The following is a 15,534-nucleotide window of genomic DNA, read 5'->3' as shown; positions in this document are numbered from 1 at the left end:
ACAGCAGGTCCAGGAACTGCTGGGAGCCGCTGTGGGACAGAACATGACTGGGGAACCTGGCGGGGGGTGGCTGGGGGGTGAGGTAAGTGCTAGGGCCTTGTGCGCGGCTGTGGTCAGCGTTGTCCCTTTGTGCACTGCCGGGCACAGCTCCTGTCACCTGTGGGGGATGAGCTGAAACTACAACAGCAGGTGCCAGGGGGGCCGCTCCAATGGCCAGAGAAACAGAATCTCTGAGCATACGAATTTGGCTTCAGTAACCTACAGAAAAGACTGAGGAAAGACACAGTTGCAAGCATGCTTTAACGAGCAAGGGGGAGGAGTACAATTAGACAGTAGCCGTAGGGGCCTGTGGGCATCCCCTTCCCTGCAGGTTTGGCTGCCTGGGCCAGGAGCCAGCCAGGGACGGAGAAGCCAGGGCTGCCCCCTCACACTTGTGGTGCTGGGGAGAGGCTCCCAGGCGGCAGCCAGGGCTGCCCCTGACCCGTGGGAGCTGCTTTTGGCTGGGCTGCCAGCGCTTGGCCCCACCTGAGCTCCAGGTGCCACTGTCACAGCTCTGCCTGGCCTGGCCAGGGGCCATGCTGTGCTGGGCATTCACAGGCTGGTGCCTGGCCAGGCCTTGCCCCAGTCCCCGGGAAGGCGCGCGCTGCCCGGTGCCCCCCGGTGCTCCCCAGGGCCCGGCTCCGGGCTGGGGGTGGGACAGGCCCTGGCTGCCGGGCCCTGCCCTGACAGACCCCCACGGGTCCCCACACCCGACCCCGGGGAGCCCCTGGCATCGGGACAGCCGGCACTGCTCTGCCTTGGTGGAAGAGCCGACGGCCAAATCTACTGCACGCGGACAAATGGAGCTTTAGAAACTGGAATAAAGTTTCTATCTGCAATTATATGAGGAAAAACCTTGCCCAGGAGCAAAAGGAAAGATAAAAGACAGGAAAAAAAGAAAAGAAACCGCTTCTAAAAAGCAGTTTGCTGCATTTATGAAAGGTATTATGTGACATGATCTAGCATGATTCCTGGTGACCTCTTTCCATTCCCACGTTTTTACGTGAAAGTAATTTTTGATACTTTTGTCTCACATCCAAAACAAACCCCACAAACCAAAAATACAGATCAAGGACACCAGCTGAAAAAAAAAATAAAAATAAACCATTAGGGAAGCATATAGTGAAAATATTGTGTACTGTGTTATCAGAGTTTTCTGCAAGCCTGTATTGATCTCAAATCCACAAAGGATTATGTGAAGAACTAACAGGGAAACCACATAGTAGCTTACCCAAGTGAAAATAACAACAACTTTTTTGAAAGATAACAGGCCCAATTATCAGCTCTGAGGGCCTTGTAAATTGTCTTTAAGGGAATGCAGTTTTGCTTTGCAAGGCTGGTAATTTGCAAGTGAAAAGAACATATGCATGCATAAAAATCCCTTGGGGACAGAGCAGAAAGGAAGAGTAGGAAAAGACATATTTATCAGAAATGCTTTAGGGACAGATGGTGACAAAGCGAGGTACTTTATAAAGAAAATATAAGGATGCTCGGCCTTCTCTGGTCCAGGTGAAGCTATCTAAACAGCAGCTATCTAAGCTGCTCTATTTCTGTTTTTAATATGTTGTCTTTGAAATAGTTTTGTTCTAAATAAGTCATTCATTGATACTTGTGCCACTGTGCTCAAATTACAGGAGTGTAGCATGTATGAGGCAGCTGAAGCAATAGCAGCTGAGTAGGTGAGGGGCCTGAAACCCAAGCACTGGGCTGAGGGGAGGACAACATCGTGAATCAGCTTTGCAGGATGGCTGTGGACTGAGAGCCGTGGACCATGGGAGGCCAACAGAGACATCATTGCCTTAATAGCTGTGGCCGTCCTCACTGAAAATTCCCATGCAAACCCATAAAACGGGACAGAAAGCCTCTACAAATGCTACAGTAGATGTACAAAATCTCGCTTTCATTTCTTTTGAAATTAATTTCAAGCAGTGGTTGTGTCCCCGTATGTGGGTGTATGGCATCTAAAAATCTTACATTGCTCAGTTTCTTTGTCCTTTCTCCTGAGTGAGATAAATACATAACAGTTACTTTACTGCACTTCTGAGGGGAAAAAAAAGAAAAAAATATAAAAAAACCATAAAAAGCTGTAAATTAGTTGTCTTCAGCCTCTTTGTTGTATTGTGCTATTTCCTGCTCTGTCTTCCTCTTTTTGTCTTTATTTTGCATGGTTCTGCTTAGGTGGGTCACAAGCCCAACTTTCTAAACATCAGAGGCTCACACATTAGGTGGACTGCTAGATTGAAAGGAAAGGTTATGTATGCAGATTGGCAGAACAATGCAGCTTTGTTGGATTTATTTGCTTTCCTGCACATTTTGACTCCATTAACATTGCTTGCCTTAAATACACTAATCTGGGTAAGGACTTGAAAGCTTCAAGATAACATTTTTGGAAGGGTCTTCCTTCCATTCCTACTTTCAAATGCACAAGAAGGCAAAGTGTGTTCACTTCTGCAGATGGTACACGTCCCCTAGTCAAGCTGGCATGTCCCAGGGATTCACTGAGGTTTGGATTTTCTCTTTTTCCCAGGTGCTTCACAAGATAGGTGGGTGTTCCATACAACCAACCTGCATCACAGGCCTCATCAAAACAACTTAAGGTCCCAGAACACCTTTATGGATGAGGTAAAAGTACATGTTCGCTCTCTTCTTTAGGACCCTAATCCCTGGGAATACCTCATTAGCACTGTGTTAAAAAACAGACTTCTCTTCCACTCCTCTGGAGTCTGAAAGCCATGAAGGTGTCACCAGGATCTGTTACTGAATACACAAGACTGGCTTGTTGTATTGGTAAGATTTATGATCATCAAAATCTTATACTAACCCTTGCTGGGTTTTGTATCTTCTCTGTGGATCTGCACATTAACATGTAGACTCTATGGGATGAAGCCCATAGCCATCTGAGACACATCAGGTTTTCCTCCAAATTAATTCCTGCCCTTCTCCTGATACGAGAGAGAGATTAGAGAAATCGACAAACTGGAACAAATTAGGTATGGACAAACTGGATTGGTTGGTGGCAGCAGGCCACCATGATGGTTAGGCAGGCTGGACAACATGGTATATGGAAATGGCCAAGAAACATGGGTTTGTTCAACCTGAAGCTGGGAAAGCCAAGTGGTATCAAATGTCTGTCTACTATTAACTAAAGGGAGAGTGCAGAGGAGGAGACCGATCACCCTCAGAGGCACACAGCAAAATGACAAGAGGCAGTGATCACAAGTTGCAGCAGGAGAAAGACTGAGTAGATATAAGGAAAAAAATTGTCAGGGAGGAAGTGGCTGAGCACTGGAACAAGTTATCCAAGAGCCTGTGGAGTTTCCACCCACGGAGATACTTTCCAAGGAGCAGCGGGGCCCAGGTGAGACGACCCAGCGAGGGTGACCCAGCACAGGGGCATCCCACAGCATCTGAATGTGATGGGCAGAGCCAGGGGCAGATGACAGAGTCCATCAACAGCCCTAGACGTGGCAAGCCATAAGCCAGGTCCAGGGTGCAGCCAGAGTCCTGTCAGGAGCAAAAGGAGATGGAGCCAAAGGTTGGTCTGCGGCAAAGGTGCAACATGGGTCCAAAGCCCATGCAGTGGGCAGGGATGGGGACAGGACTGGAAACAGCAGTGCTCTGAAGCGCTGCCAGCCCTGCCCATCCTATCCCATCCCATCCCACCCCCAGGTCCCCCCCCCGGCCCCCCATGGCCAGGGCAGCAGCCTGCCCCAGCAGGGCCAGTCTCCAGCTCCCCACGGCCCTGCCTTGCCCAGCCATGAGGTCCCCCAGGCCAACCCACCCTTGGGCCCATGTCCTGGCCCTGTCTCAGCCCACCCAGAGAGGTGGTGGGACAGGCCCTGGGTGGGGACACATGCCCTGAGAGACCACCTGAGGATTCCCCACTGCTCCTGGCCTTGGGCCCACAGGGAACCCCTGGCCCACCCAGTACCCTGACAGTGGGGTCACCAAGGGTCAGCCTACCTACAAACGTAGGTCTGAGGTCCGTCTGGGAGGCAGGGCCGAAGCTCTGGGCAGGGTTCTGCACTAGGTGACCTCCAAAAATCCCTTCCAACCAAAAGCAATCTGTTATTCCTAGAATCTGCAGTCTGATCAATCTTGAACAGAGTCTTAGAAGGTTTAGAAGAGATACTAGTAAAAATTTACTCTGTTTTTCAGCTTGTTTGCACTGATACTTGAAGGCAAGCTTCAGGTAAAGGGAGAATCCTAAGTGAAAGCATAAGACTAAAAAAAATGTTTTTAAACTTAAAGATAATTCATTTGAAATATTTAAAGAGCTGTTGCAGCAAACGAAAGGGATTGTTTCTCCAAAATGAACGGAACAAGAGCAAGCTTACATCACACCAAAAAACTTGAAAGCTGGGAATCCAGAAACATTTTCTAACATTAAGGATTACAAAGTATTGTGTACTAGGTCTGGCTGGGATGGATTTAATGTTCTTCATAGCACTGCTGTGTTTTAGACCGGTGACCAAAACAATGTTGTTAACACACCAGTGTTTTAGCTATTGCTGACCAGTGCTGCAGCGTCAGGGCTTTCTCTGTTTCCTACTCTGCCACCCCCAGTAGGCTGGGGGTGGGCAAGAGGCTGTGAGGGAACACAGCCAGGACAGCTGACCAAAGGGATATCCTATACCATATAATGTCATGCTCAGCAATAAGACTGGTGGGGAGTTCTTCCAAAGTAACTGTTGCTCTGAAAATGGCTGGATATCAGTCTGCTGGTGGGAGGCAGTGAAAGATTGCCTTTGCATCACTTGTTTGGGGTTGTGGTTTTTTTATCTTCACTTATTAAACTGCCTTTATGTTGACTCACAAGACTTTTTTTCTCATTTTTACTCTTATGATTCTCTTGCCCATCCTGCTGCAGTGGAGGGGTGGAGTAACTGGGTGGAGGCTTAGGTGCTAGCCAGAGTCAACCCACCGCACGTTGAAATAGATTGCCTGGGGAAATTGTGGGTTTTCCAGTGTTGGAAGTATTGTAAATTAGACAATATTAGACAAGAGAGTAAAATAGATTTGATTAAGCCTGTCTTGGGTGTGGGCATGCATTAAATGAGCTCTTGAGGTCCCTTTGCATCATATTTTTCTACCTTTCAGTCTCTGCCTAGATGTCTTCTGAGATCAGTGGCAGTGGATCCGTTCACCTTTTCTAACTGTTTTGCAGCCATTAGCACTAGAAGCTGTCTGAGACAAGGGGGAGGAGATGTGAAACACAGTTCTGGCATTTAGGAGCTTCAAGAAAAACTCCTCATGTTACCAGACCTTAGATGAAACTCTTCCCAGGAGTTTGCAAGATGGTAGTTTTCCTTTGTCAGATTTTTCCTCTCTCAGTTTTAATGATAGGTTTGTTACGGAACATCCTTCTTTGTATTAAGGCTTCACTTTTCTTCCCCATTATTTTAAAGAGATGCTCCACTCATGATGGCCACAGTTCTGAAATAAAACATGTGGAAGCAGTTTACTTTTCCAAGCAGAACCTTGTTGTGGATAGAGACGTGTGAAACTAAGCTTGATTCTTGCTCTGCTAGCCTTTTGTCAGTGAAATATGGCTATGCTTTTTGGGTGACTTCTCTCTCTGCCTTCTGATCACAACATCTATTTTTGGTCAAATATGAAATCTTCCCTGGGAACAGAGCAGGCTACTATTTTTGTTGGACCCAACAGAAGGAGGTAAAGTTGATGGGCCAAATCCAATGACGGAATTACACCCACTTCTGCTGTGTGTGACTTTGTTACTAAAGGTGAACAGAGCTGCTTACACCTGGAAATTGCCTTGCCATTGACATTACAGCAATGTAAGCCTCACCCGTTACCCCTGGCTTTTCAAAACCAAGCGGTAGGAAGAAGCAGCCTCAGAGCCCAAATGCATTTAGAGGAATAGCACTAAACTAAACCAAATCAAAGTATCATTTATTGTCCCTCTTCTCTACTCAGTACTATGGCTCCAGAAGTAACCTTGCTCTGGCCTCCAAAAAAGCAGGGCTGCTTATGTGATGTATGTAATTGTAGAGTGCTGAATATTTAGGTACGTTCGTGGCCTTCCTACTCAGTATATGCATGTGTGCCATATAGTAATTAGTGAGTTTGATCCTCACAAGCTTCCTCCAGCAAAAGAAATACTGTTTTCTTTATTTAAACACGTAATTAATCAAAGTACAGGGCAGATTACACTTAACCTATGTAGAAAAGTGTTGATATTTTTGTGAGAGAGCACAGTGTGGTGTGCCCATGTGCCTGAATCCCTGGTTAGAATCATGGAGTGCACCAAGTCCCTACATTGGACTATGCACCCAGTTTTTGCTGTTGTGGACAAAGATGCGGACCCAGAGGAGTGCTGCAATTGGGAAAAGAATCTAGGTCTATAGTCCTGGTCCTGTGATCCTTCTTCCCACCCTTGTATAATGGTGCACCAGTACAAAATGACACCTGTGTGGCTCAGCAGTGCAAGTAATAAATACTAAAGGAACCTTCTCCCTTTCCCTGCTCCTTCCTTTTCTCTGTCCCACCATTTATTGTCTGCTCCTTTTGCCATCTCCAGTGTCTTCTCACTATACTGACCCTGGCAAGTGAAGGATTTATATTCCCAGGGCACATACTGCCCTGTGGCTCCATCCAATCCAACTCAGAACAGAGACATCTGCATTGATCCCCCATGAGACTCCACAGGGTCAGGCCACTGTACAGCAGACATATAAGCCTGCCTGAACACAGCACTACAGCGGGGTGTGTCTGCAGTGCTGTGCTAGGTTGGTTTACTGGCTTGGTTGGCACAAGCTTGAGGAGCTCTGCTCTGTGCCCTGCAATGGTGGCTTGGATGCTCAGGATGTCCAGGATGCTCAGTCTTCTTCTTCCTCACTGATTTCTACAAATGTCTTCCTGTCCCCAGCCTCCTGGCTCAGTGGTTGATGCACCAAAGCTTTCTGAAACTCTGGTAGCCCCTATATCAATGTGGTTGTAACTTTCCTGCTAAAAACCATACACACAAGCTTGTTGCAACTTCACATCCTCCAGTGTCTTCACAAAGCACCAAAACTTGATTACTCTAAACCTTCAGCAGTCACTAGTTGCCTAACTAAGCCACTTCAGGACACCATAGATCTTGAAGTCTCTCACTAGGGAGACTAGATTTATCTGCAAACCATGAGAGCACAGAGTAGAATACAAGAGTCTTGCTGTGCACTGCTGGATAACTCTTGGCTCCTTTCCCCCCGGCTTTATACGAGGTGGTTTTGCCCCTCCCTGTAAGTGCTGTTTTGTTGAGTTTGTACACTATGCTACAATCTGCGTTTTCCATGTCCTTTTGTCATGATGCAGCAGTGACATGTCAGAAACATCATTGTTAGGAACACAAAATAAACCCAAAGACTGGCTAACCTGTCTAGAGGGCTGGAGAAGCTGTCTCGGAGAGAGTGGCAGAGACCAGACAAAAAAGCCTCCTCTTCTAAATTTACTGTGCACATTGCCCAAATATCAAGTTGCTTTTGACAGCACACCCCCCATTGCACTGCCCTAACATTGCCCAGGAACAGTTTATTTTGAGGATCTTAGGCTCATAGAGGGCTTTTTATTTTTATTCTTCCTTCTTCTGATTTTGAGGCACAGATGAAATAACAGTGGGTGAGGCTATTAGTAAATTTTTCTTCCCCAGCAGTGTGGAGGACTGGCTCGCAAACTGCAGAGCCAACATATCTTGTAAAGTCATTGATTGGATATGCCAGATGATTCCTTGTTTGTTGAAGTGTTAGTCCAGCTGTGCAAGTGGTCTAAAAGGAGTAAAAAAATGCACCTATGACCCTTCGTTCAATGGTTGTTCCTCTGCCTAAGAGTCACTAAAGCACTCTGTGCTTCTGCCTGCTTGTCCTGATACTCCGCATTACTTTGACTCAGATGGGAATGGTGGGACGTGTGTCGTGCAACAAGCAAGTGTAACAGACAGGCAAGCAAAGGGTCAATAGCCCAGCTAGATGTGGTTTGACTGCAAATGAGAACCACAGCCCTTGGAGACTGCTTCAGTCCAGCACTTTTCTTTGGAATGACCACAGAGCCCAAATGACAAAACCTTTACCCTTTTGCAACTTGATCTCAACTACCCTGTATTTCATCCCAGTGTTTCACCCCAACACCATACCCAGTTTATCCACCCTGAAAGTGCATGGAACATGCCGTGTGTGTCAGTAGATGTCATTTTCAGTTTCTCCTTGAATATATTATTGAGTGTTGGGAGACTTTATTTCAGTCTTTTGTAAGTTGTTGATTTGCCAAAGTGAAAGAAATATGAAAAAGACTTGGCCAGCACTGCATGCTTTCCTCAATGAAATTGAGCTTAAGTGCTTCCCCAGCTGGAATTTTCCTCCAGGGTTGCAGCTCTGCAGGACTGCTCTTCAGTGTCTGTTGTGGTTTCACCATGGTTTGTTTCCGCATCCTTTGGTGGATCTCCCCTCTTCCCAGGATAGGTATCAGATCCAGAAAAATGCAATCCCTGTTTTTCACTTTGGGAATCTTGCTATGAGTTCTTTTGGTAAGAACTTACGTGTGTGCATCTGTACAGCATGGGCTGAAAACAATTTAGTTATCTGCAGGAAACAGGGAGTCACAAAACCAGGAATATTAAATATTATCTAATAATGACATCTCTGTGTATTCCTCCTTTTATGTACCTGAGTGCAAATCAGAAGTAATTCCACTGATACTGGGTCAGAATTAAGGCTTTTTTTTTTTTTTTTTCCAGAAGCCTCTTGCTAAGGATGTGGAAGAGGGACTCCTTCAACAATACACAAAGTCTTCTGAGGAGAGAGATGACTGACAGATGCTTTTGGTATTATATAGATAATTAAGGGTTAATAGGGATAGAAACTGTAAATCATTGAAGGATAAGGAGAAACGAAAAAATCTAAGTAGGGAAGAAAAATGGGATTGTACTGGAGAAAAATGGCAGAAAACAGAAGGCAGGAAAAGGAAGACAACAGGTCACTTCAGAAAAGAAGAAAAGTAACGCCAATTTAATTATAAGAAATTCTAAGGCAAAAGCCTCATTACACAAAGGCATTTTCCAAGCCTTTATGAAGTTCTGCTTCATAATGAAAGGACAAACTTTTGATTACTCATTGCACAAATGTAGGCAGGGATGACTGGGTAGCTAACTTAAGTGGGGCTTTTTGTAATCACACATCCTTAACACTGAAAGATATTTATACTGCCAAAGCCAACTGAAAACCATGGGATGACTCCCACTGACTGCAGTGGCCATTGGCTCCAGCCCATAGCAAATTAAGTTTGTTCAAAAGTTATGTTATTGCCTTATAAAGTATTTCTCAGTCAATTTAGTTTCTCATCAAAAGACAGCTCACAAAAACCAATGTAGGAAGAGCTGACTCAATGCCAGATTTTAAAATAGCATAGAGACAGAGGAATGTTACATCTCCTGAAAGACCCATCTACCGAGTAAACCGTACACACCAGCTTGGCTTTGATGAGAAGCAAATTCTCCTCTCTGTCTGTTCTTTTTGTGTGAGGGAATGCATTGCAAGTAGGGTACAAAGATTGTACCTGCAGAAGTAGCTATGGAAATCGGCTTCTGAAGCTTCTCAGCCACAGACAACTCTGCTCAAAGCAGGAAGCAGTGCTGTGGCAGTCCCAGTGTATTACATTGGCTATTCATGCCTGTGTGGCAATGACCCTCTCAGAGATAGGTCTGGCCACCAGAACCACTCAGGTTCTTGGAGGATGCTTCTATGTAACAGAAGGAACATCATAGAGCAGTGACACTGCTGCTGCTCAGGCAGCTGAACAGGATCCCACACACAGATTTCTTGCTCAGGAATAACATAGGGCAGTCACTTGTGCTAATGGATACTTAGCCTTGGTATAATTATGAGCTATTTGTTGTGAGCAGTACAGCAACTAAATTGTCTGCTCTTCCCTAAACAAATGTCATACAACAATGGGTGCATGCAAACTAATACATTACCTAAAGAAAGGCTAATTACTTGTAAAGACTGATAGAAAATTGAATTTCAATAATGTATCATTTTGCAGTTTGCTCCGTGCCCTGCCATTCATCATTTGCAAAGAAACTGCAAAGAACAGCTTCAAGGAAATCGCTGAGGTAATTAAGTTTTACAGAATTGATACTGAAAGTCATCCACAATCTTGCTAAATCCTCCTTTTTTTTTTTTTTCCCCCTATTTAAGATTTGGATTTTTAGAAGAGAAATCAAGAAATGGGCATATCCACTTGTAAAGAGCTGTGATTTATCGTATGTCATGGCTACATTTAATTTGATTTTTAAACATGGAGTGTTATAGTATACAGCCCTTGAGCCAAAAGAACAAAGCAAAACAATCAGAAAAATGCTATAAACTCAGATTTGCTTATGTGAATGGAGAAAAGCAGCACAGATTCTCTCTGGAAGGTAAATTTATAGTTTACAAAACCTTTCACGTGCAATATCGACAGTATCCACTTGGTGGTCACTTGTGCCTACAATGGAGATGTTTTTTTCTGTATTAAAGAATCAGTTATTTTCTTTCCATTTCTCTTCTAGTAAGAGAGAGCACACAGACCTCTGGAAACAGCTGGGCTGCATTTTAAAATCAACGGCATGACAAGATGCAAATGGGTGAGCCTTGGCTATCCTGGATCACTCTTGCCAGTGAAACAAATTTAAAACCAGCCTGGTGTAAATTCCTAACAAAAACTCATTACAGAAGATCTACAGGCATAGAGCTGGACCGATTTTAATCTATATGACAACATGGTAACTTCTGTGACAGTATCAGCCATAGAAACATATTCTTAATATACTGGAATGTATAGTCTAGTTATTGGACTAGAAAAGATGGCACTTTCCTACTCTGTTGAGCTACCACGTATCTAAATGATCCCAGCCCTGTGAATGCCATATGTGTATGGTATAAAATAATCTGCCTTTAAAAATTACTTTAGATCACTCAAATAAATAACAGCACAATGCAGGAGGCCACAGGGAATTAGTTAATTAGATGGTGTTTTTTTTTCTTTCTACATAACCTTAGTGCAACTTCAAAATATTTCTGGAATTGCTTCAGACACTCATAAAGGGAGGCTACAAAGAGCCAGATTCAGTATTGGCATAATGAGATCACTTGGCCTGAACTCAGTGCAAAGACTAGAAACTGCATATAGAAAGACCCAAAAAGAATTGCAGGATTTTCCCTTCTTCGTTCTCCCTTTCACACAGTGTGGATAGACATACAACATGCCAAACAGTGGCAGATTCCACTGGAGAGCATCCACTTAGGCCAGAAAAGTTGTTCTCAGGTCACCTACTCCAATCCCAGGCAAAGAAAATTCCATTTATAAACTGATTAAGCTTCATCTTAACAGCTAATTAGGCTAATTTTTTCCTGTTAGTGACTGGTAGCACAAATAGACAAATAATGTAGCAGAGAAGCAATAGGCAATGCTATGTTGGGCATCATTTTTTATATGTGGACAAAAATTCAAGCATATCTTTACATCTTGATTGTTCTATCTAATCCAAAGAATTAAAAGTGAACTGCAGTCTGCCCGAGTCATTGCCAAGGTATGTCACCGGCTTCTTCAGGCGATACTGTTCCCAAATGCGAAGGAAAAGTTGGCATGAGGTTCATGAAAAGATTAATTGGAAGAGTATATATGAGAAGAGCAGGACAATTAAAATTTGTGGTGTGGAATCTAGAAAGTAGTAAAAGGGAAGGAGAAAATAAATATCTTTGGCTTTCATGGGCAACTATGCCTAGGAAATATCTGCTGACAGTAAAAAGCAAACAGGACAAAATATATTACAAATTCTTTATTCTATATATACATGGGAAGGCTTTTTCTGTCTAAACACTTTCCCTTGTTTAAATCAGTGAATTACTCTAGGCTTTTCGGTTATCCACAAAGCCATACTCTGTACGTTATATTGTGCCATTTTTCTGCCTCTATTTTGCAGTGTGACCCAATAAACTTGCACACTGATGCAATAAAACTTCTGTGAGTAGTTTGCAGCATACTCTTTTTGATTAACGGCATAAATGAGAAAATACATTTGGATTCCTCTGGTAGACTCAGTGCTCTGCAGGGGAATTTCACTGCCTAAAGGACATGTTCAAACCTATGTCAGACCTTGTGATGTTTTTCAGTAACTCAGCTTTGCCACAGGAAATCAGAAAGAAATACGTTAAAATATATTTTCAAGGTAGATTTGAATAGCACTTGAAAGTTTCCTGAGCTTCTAGCAGGAAAATAGGACATTCATGTGCACCCTGTGAAAGATTAGCTGAAACTACCATATTTCCATAGACAACCTAGTGCTAATGACAGAAGGTGATGAAATCAATCAAACAGAACAATATTACCTAATGAACCAGTTTTACATTTCATTAACTGGACTGCCAAGGTAGTACTTAATGACTGAGGGTTGGTGGTTTTTTTTTGTTTTTCTTTTAACCTCTCATGAAGAATTAAGTAATTAGGAAAATAAGGACTAACAGCCCAATACAACTTGAGCCTGTGCAATGCAGTTTGTGTCTGAAGGCAATGAGGAACATGTGGGCCCAGCAGCTCCTCCGGCTGAGGACTGCTCCTGTTCCTGGCTTGAAGAGCTGCTGAGCCCACACGCAGTAGACAGCATGGGTGAACACCATGCCAGACTCCTCCACCTAGCTGTGCCTACCCATCTCACTCCTGGCCACTGAAGCCTGTGGTTATTCCAGCTCTGAACTGCCATCAGTGACGTGCAATTTTGTGATGTGCCCAACACAGTGGTGAAGGGGAGACCAACTTGCTGTCACCATGCCCTAAGCAGTGATTCAAGTGTTTTGGCATTTTAATTGGGTAGGAACTAATGCAGGTAGTCCAGGATCATTTTACTGCCCTTGGCGCTGCTTGCTTTAATTCAGCTTCCACTAAATCATTTCCATAAAGCTGAATTCACAGTTGAAGTGAGAATAGGAATAAAGCTTCCTTTAGGAATATAGGAATGTGATATGAAATAGTCGCATTTTAATATAAACAGGAAGCAAAGTTTCTCTGATGCAAAGGTTTTTTTCAAAGAAAAATTGCTATGGGACAGATAGACACTTAGATACATATTTTAGAGAGGATGGACTAGAAATAACCCTGTTAGTCTGAAGAACCTTGGAGTTTAGGGAAATCTAAAACTACCTTTGAATTTTGCAGCTAGCAATAGATTGTTATTAAAGGCTAAACCCCTGGATCCTAAAGCACCTAGGCTTTCAGCTTTAACTGAATCCAGGCTTTCTGCGTCAATTCTTTATCTGTTCTGAGGATGTCTGTGTATATGTGTGTATGTATACAGGTACATACATGAAGGTATGTGTACACACACACATGCATTCACCAGACTTGTCCAGCTTTTCACTTCCACTAAATTCAGTGTGGAATCTGAAAATTCAGAGACTGAACATCTAGACACGACCCCCTTCCCCTGTCTGAATGCTATATTGAAATCTTTTGGGAAGACAAGGCTTTAGTCCCTGCAAATGCCTCCTGTGGTATTTGCCATAGAATGAAACTGGCGAACAGTCTAGTGTAAGTGTCGTGCAACCTGCATTTCCTCCATTAGGCTCCTTTCACCATGTACTTTTATTTTTTATTAAAATTGTTTAAAAAACGTTATTAAACGATATTAAAAAGTATTATTATTTTCTTAGTCTATTTCTTCTTATTCCATGTTTTCAAAGCAGCAGACACCTGTACGTTATGTACTTGCTCTGTGTAGCAGCTGTTCCCAAACCAAAGAGAAGGATGTGGGCTCCTTACACACCCCAAATCCAGTGAATTTTAGCTGGTATCTTGGGAGGAAATGAAAAGTGCACTCACTCCGAAACCTGCAGGTGCTGCCTGCTGGGCTAACTACCCTGATGCTGCTGGCAAGGAAGCAGTGGAAGCATGTGGCTGGCATGAAAATGGGGACAGGGCTGTTCCTTTCAGCACCAATTTCCATTTAGATCACCTTATCCATAACACTGTGTTGCATCTTCAAGGTGCAGACATCTAATAGAGTGGAGCCAGCAGGACAGTTCTGCCTCCAGCATCCCAGAGTGCCTGATCTGGCAATGAGCCTCCCTGTGACAGCTCTGCCCGTGTGCCTGGTGGCATCCTCAGGACTTTCTAACCTGTCTGAAGGTCATCTTAGCAAAGAAATGTACAGCTCTCTGCCCCGTCAGTGAGTTGAGAAAACTCACTGGGCAGGAAGGCGTATCTTTAACTGGGGGAAAGGGCTGGACGAGGCAGGCAAGACCAAGAGGAAAACAAGGAGGTGGTGGCGGTGGTGGAGGAGAGAACATGCTTGTTTCTTTCAGTAGCAATTAGAACAGCTCAGCCATGACACCTAACCAGATCTGAAGTCTCCGTGTTTTGCTCCTGGCTCAAAGTCAGGAGTAATTAAGATTTGTTTTCAGAACTATTGTTAAAATGCAAACGATAACACATACAGGATTTAATGGGCATGAAATAATAATACTTAATGTCCTTTGGGGAATGCTGACACACAGACAAATCAAGATCCACACTTTAAAAAATAAAGTGTAAAATAATATATAACTTTGGTAGTGCCTAAACAGTTTAGGACCAAGCAGTAGGGAGATAATCTGGTGCTTGAGTTTTCCCCACCACCCACATTCCTCTTCCATGTGGGACACTTCTGCCTCCATCTCAGGATTGTTCCAGAAGTCAGTATGGCAGGTCTGCAGTTTTTCAACCCAGGTGGCAGCTGCAGCTGGTGGCAGTTGGCTGTATCCAAGCCTGGCTGGTACTCCCTACGGAGGAATGGCTAAGCAACTCTCCTTCTTGCCCTTCCCCACTTACTGTCTTAGGGATTTCCAGATGAACACTCAAAACTGGTCAGAAACAGCTTCTGCAAGTATTTTGTGCCAGACTGAGAAATAGGATTACAAGTTTTCAGTTCCTGGTTGCCCGGTTGGTCTTTCCTGCTTGCTACATTCCCAGGAAACAGACTCTATCACCAGTGCCTCAAAAGGAAGCTTCCTACTGGTAAAAGGATCAGGGGGAAAAAAGCAAATATGGAAAGGATAGCCAAAGACAGCCTCTGCAGGTGAAGAAATGAGATGGCAGAGAGAGCAAAACACGCTAACGATAGATGTGGCTAGTGATAATGATTCTGCTTCTGAGACTCTTTGGAGATGAAAGTGGTTTTGCTTTTCTTGCACCCCCCTCCCCACTCCAATCTCTAGAAAGCTCTAGTACTTTCAGCAATATTTTTGTCTTTCCATTTTCCTTTCTGCCACAGTCTGCCATCTACTTAGCAGCTGTATTTCAGGCCCTGCTCTGCTGTGTAGGGAAGAACTGTACTGACCATGCAAAAGGTGTGAATAGCAGCAAGTTTGCTGCACCTGTGCTCTTCCCCTCGCTGTTTTGAGAGGTAAAATTCGATCATGTCAATAGACGCATCTTTCTTTTTAACAACTTATACAGAGAGGGGTTTTTCATGAAGTTGGACATGAT

Source organism: Falco rusticolus, chromosome 3 (assembly GCF_015220075.1).
Source record: "Falco rusticolus isolate bFalRus1 chromosome 3, bFalRus1.pri, whole genome shotgun sequence".
NCBI classification, from domain to species: Eukaryota; Metazoa; Chordata; class Aves; order Falconiformes; family Falconidae; genus Falco; species Falco rusticolus.
This window is presented reverse-complemented; position numbering follows the sequence as displayed.